Here is a 5,544-nt window from a genome sequence, read left to right on the forward strand (position 1 = left end):
TTAGCATAAATTGTTGGTGCACATAGGTGAGCCTAGTTGTTTTAGGTTTTTTGCTTGACAAATTAAACGTTAGTTTTATTCTGCATTTGTTCAAGCCTAAACCATAATTATTTGAAAGCGCCTATTCACCCCCCTCTAGGGGACATCCACGTCCTTTCAACTGGTATCAGATCCAGGTTTCTCATTATTAGGTTTTAACACCTGGAGAGTAAGGATGTTGACTAGGGGATTAGGATTATCTAACACTCTTAGTTTCAATGCCACAATTTTTGATGTTTGGGTAATTCACATGCTTAATCTCTTTAGGGTCATGGACCCAAATTTAGAGCGAATTCTAGGTATGGGTTTTTCTCCTCCAAAGGATTCTCAAAATATATCTTTAGAGGATAATAAAAACTCTTATCTCAATGCTCAAGCTTCTAATGTGCCTTTTGATGGTTTGAGCAATGTTGTTATATTTCAACTCATGCTAATCCTGGATGCTCATGAGTTGTGGACAAAGCTTCAAGATAAATATGGTGTGTCCGATTTGTAGGAATGATTGTTCTTCATCCACCTCCAGTCGTGTTGTCTTCTCAACTTCATCTACTTCACCTACATGTGGATTCCCACAAGGTAATGATATGGTGGATAGTGGTGGTCCTTGCAATGTTGATAGTGGGCTTGTTGTTGATGATACTTCATCACTATCTTATTGTAATGCTTCATCTTTGGGCATTAACACTCCGAGCACCCTAAATGGTCTACATGCTTGTGTTGATAGTCCTTGCATCTCATGTAAAAACTGACTAAATCTCATGATGATATGCTTTCTATATCTTATAAATGCATCTATTTCCTCGAGTTGTTGTGCTAAAAATGTATAGGAAATCCATCACTCCATGGAACAAGATGCGGCCTTGAATGATGCTTCAAGGGATCCTACATCATCATCTATTGTTTCTCACTTTTGCCTTATGGCTAAGGCTTCAAAGGTATCTCCTACATTGAATCCCAATATATCTCATGATGACGATGTTTATGATAAATAGGATGAGGATAATGATGAAGAGAGTGATAATACTGCATCCTTAAAATTAAGGATGAAATGATTTTTAAATCTCTTTATAAGAATAAACTTGCTTGTTCCAACTTCATGGAAATCATGTCTATTGCCATTGAGGGCAAGAAATACACTCAGGAGTTGGAAGCTCATCTCGAGGACCATGAGGCCACCATTGAGACAATGGAAGGTTATGGGCGTGATTACGCCGATGAGATCGCGGAGCTATCTCAAGCTCTTGAAAATGAACAAAGCACCAAGGAATCTCTTGAGAATTATCTAGATTAAAGGAATCCCATGATAGAGCTCTCGAGGTGGCTAATGATTTTAGAACTAAAATTGATAAGGTTGAAGTTGCACATGCTAAACTCCTTGAGGACTATAATCACCTCGAAAATGGCTCAAGGGCTATTAAGAGTTCGCTCATCAAACTCACCGAGTCTGATGCTCAACTTGAAGCTTCATATTCAAAAGAGCTTGCCATGTTGGCTTCTCCTCTTGTTGTCAATAATTATTCTTGTTTTACTAACTCCATTTCTTATGAAGCATCCATATTCAAGGAGAATATTGAGCTAAGGGCTCAACTTGAGTTGCTATCTAGCAATTATGGGAAATTGGAAGAAAGTCATGTAATGCTCACAAGCTCTCATGATGATCTTCTAGTATACCATAATGTGCTAAAATTAGCTCATGAGGCTATTACTACCAAGGTAACATCAAATGAGCCTCATGTGGACATTAGCACTACTTCTAGTCAAAATTCAGTATAACCATGTGCTAGTCCTCGTAATTCATCTACTCATAATGTTGCTACATCTTGTGATGCATTAATTTGCTTGCCTTGTTGCTCTAACAATGAAGCTTATACTTCCTCCAGTACTTGTGTTGATACTAACCATGTAGAGGAAATCGAAGAGCTCAATGCCCAAGTCACTTCTTTGAAGAAAGACTTGGAAAAGAGTCATGAAGGGATGTCCACACTCAACAATGTCTTGTGTGGGCAAAAATCCCCAAATGACAAAGGTGGACTTGGATTCAACTCCAACAAGAAGAAAAGTCGAAAAGCTCAAGAAGAAGGGCCAAGAACAAGTGAAGAATTCAGCCAAGATTGTTTGCTTCAAGTGCAAAATTGAAGGGCACCATGTGAGATCTTGCCCATTAAAGAAGAAGCCCAAAGTCACAAGCAACAAGGGAAGCGGCCATAAGTTCAATCACATACTTAACTACAAGTTGAAGAAAGGCATCTTTCCAAGAAGACCCAAGTCAACACTCCTCAAGTTGAGAAATCAATTGGGAAGAAAGTAAAGGGTAGATGTTGCTACTTATGTCATGAGAAGGGTCACTTAGCTTCTTCTTGCACGAGAGGTAACTTATCCGACCCAATAATAACTGATGATATCTATTCCGTTGGGAAGGATAAGGTTGACAATGTGTTTTCCAAGTTTGTTGGTACTCAAAGTAGTGTCAAGAAAAGTACCATTTGGGTTGCCAAGCCTATTGTGACTAACCTCTTAGGACCCAACTTGGTTGGGGACCGAGAAGCTCAAACTTGATCAATAGGTGATGTTGGAGGGCATTAGAGACTTGGCTACATCTTGAAGAATTAAGGGATTTTCATAATTCATATTATCTCAAGCCAAGTCATTTGGATTATCGAGTTTCTATCTTATATCCAATGTGCCTCCTTACGATAACTTGTACTTAAATTGTTTACATTGTTAGTTACTTACCCCTCTGTATGGTGTGGTTTTGTACCTTCCATGTGTTTTGTATATGTTGTGCTTCCTATTTTCTTATCTTGAAATGATCAAGTATGTATGGTGGGTGGGTTGCACATCATGTATGTGTGAGTCTTGTGTTAAGCCTTTTTCATCTTGTTTGTATCTTTGTTGGATCTCGTGAGAGATTAACGGATTATCCCATTCTGGGAGAGTGATGTGCTTTGTGCACTTCACGATCCTAAATATGTGTGTACATGAGGAATACCACCTAGTATTGATATTTCAAGATTATCTAGTCTCTATGTGGTATGTCTTACTCATGAGAAATTCAAATTCTAAATGCTCCATTAATTATGCCGTGTTGGATTTCATTTTCCACTTGTTAATAATGTTGGGTTATCACATTATGGGGGAGTAGTATGCTATTTTCATATGACAAGCCTAGAAAATATGTACATTTGAGGTATTGCCACTTAGTGTTAATATTGTAAATTATCTTGTTCCTAGGTGGCATGTTAGCTCCACAAGTGTCATTTGCCTGTGTTTTTGGTGTAAAGATGATGTTGGATATATTTTCAACCTACCAATGGGAATTATTTCCCAATACTTGTGGTCCTTTGACAATTGGTATTCCCTTCATGTGGTAGAAATTGCTAATCATCTTTACATTGGATTTTGTGTATCGTTTGTCTTCCTTGCCTCTTATGGATCTTTTTCAACATGTCTACTGTTTCTATAGATATAGAGAAAGTGATGATCACATCTTGTGCATTTTGTATTTAAATACAAATTCTATATAGTGCACATCTCTTGGGGGAGCTATCCTATTTCCTTTAGAACACTCTCTTTATGCGTTTATCATAAAATCTTTTGATCCCCATCAAGCATGCCTTGGTGGGAGGCAAGTATTTCTCTTTTTTGTGCTTTGTACCATCATGAAAATTTGTCGAGGGTTTAGTTTGTTTGGAACCCAACTCTCTTGTGGAAACAAGATACCTCGTGTTTGTTTTCCTTCAATTGGTTTCTTGTTTCCTTTTATTTGGTATGTAGCAATGGATATCACATTTCTTGATGTATCTCTTAATTGGTATCCTTCACGTGATAATTTTTTGTTTGGTATTTTATTCTCACTTGATACCTTGTCTTTTGATGTATTATGAACTATGTGTTGATTTGATTTTTGAAAGCCTTGAGCATGCATATTTACTATATATAGTTTCTTTTGCATGCTTTCTTTGTTTGACCCGATACATAGGGGAAACTCCACCTTGTCATAAATTGGCTAAAGTGTGCATGAAATTCAATTTCATACCTATATGCACATATTTATGTGGAGTTTTTCCTATGTATTGTTTGTTATCTAACTCTTTGGTCCCAATGAGTTTGGGCACCATTTTGTTTGTGTTTTTGTTCTAGGAATAATTGGAGATGCATTGGATGCTGGGCTCACTTACAAGGAAGGTGTTGACACCATGTGCTTATTGGACCCAAGTTAGGATGAACGATGAACAATTATCTATTACATCAATCCAATGCTATCTCGGTAACAAGTATCTACTTCATGCATACATTTCTTGCATTCAACCTTTTGTAGGTTGCATCATTGCATGAATTTCTTGATTCATTCTTGTGGCACTTGTTTCCTTTCTCAAAGCATCCCAATGATGATGTCATGACTAAGATGCGGTCCTTTCCAGTTTAGGGGAATGAGACCCCAAAGAGGAAAGAAGCGCATCTAAGCGTTTCGCAAGCACGGTAACACAACACATACATAATAATAGAGTGACAATTAGGGATTCAACTGCCATCTCATAAGTATATCAGAGTTACATCACGCATCCAAACAAGGTAGTTCCTCTACGGACTACAAAACATGTGAAATGGCTATGCTACCCTACATGCTTGCCCACGATCACGACCACGCCTCAGTCATCTATATAGTTCACGTACAGGCGGTCGTTCTCCTCATCGTACTGCCACGCCAGCTGCGTGTCGTCGGGGTCACCTGTCTCGGGGGTACCTCAACCTGTTGGTGTGTTGAAGTAATCTGTGAGCCACGGGGACTCAACAATCTATGACCTCGGTGCGAGAACTACTCAAGTTATTTCGTAAGGAAGGTGGAGTATTTAGGTTGCAGCATCCTAAGCATTTATACTAGCTAACTTACGTAGCACATGTATTGAAGGTGGTCTATACTAGCGGTCGATGATTAGCTGATCACTAAGTGATCCTGAACACCTACTTACGTCAGTCATAACCCCACCGTGTGCTCGATCGAAGAGAGGCCTTCGAAGGGGACAGTCACGGTTACGCATACAGTTGGCAATTTTATTGGAGTTATGTTTAAGTTATCTATAACCGGATGTTAACAAATATTCCAAGTTGCCACATAACCGCGGGCACGGCTTTCCGAAAGATTAAACCCTGCAAGGATGCTCCAACTAGTACATCATAAACGGTCACGGGCCGCAAAGTAATCCTCTATCACGAATCTCGTGATCTCGTCGGATTCCTTAGATGAAAACCTCAACTCTGGGGAGAACCAAAGCTTCACCGGGATTCCTATACGCAAGATATATCGCTAAGGTAAGACAAGACTAGCATGACCTCCCGACGTGTCGACGACCCTGATAAGAGCCGCGTATCTCAGTCTCAGGACACGCCGGATGAGCACAGCGTATAGTGGCCTGATAGACATCTCCCGAGTTGCCCCGGGTTGGCCCCGCACACGACTCTAGTTTGGACCAACACTCATGAGGAGCACTGGCCCGGGTTGTTGAT

The sequence above is a fragment of the Hordeum vulgare genome, chromosome 3H (genome assembly GCF_904849725.1).
Source record: "Hordeum vulgare subsp. vulgare chromosome 3H, MorexV3_pseudomolecules_assembly, whole genome shotgun sequence".
Lineage (NCBI taxonomy): Eukaryota > Viridiplantae > Streptophyta > Magnoliopsida > Poales > Poaceae > Hordeum > Hordeum vulgare.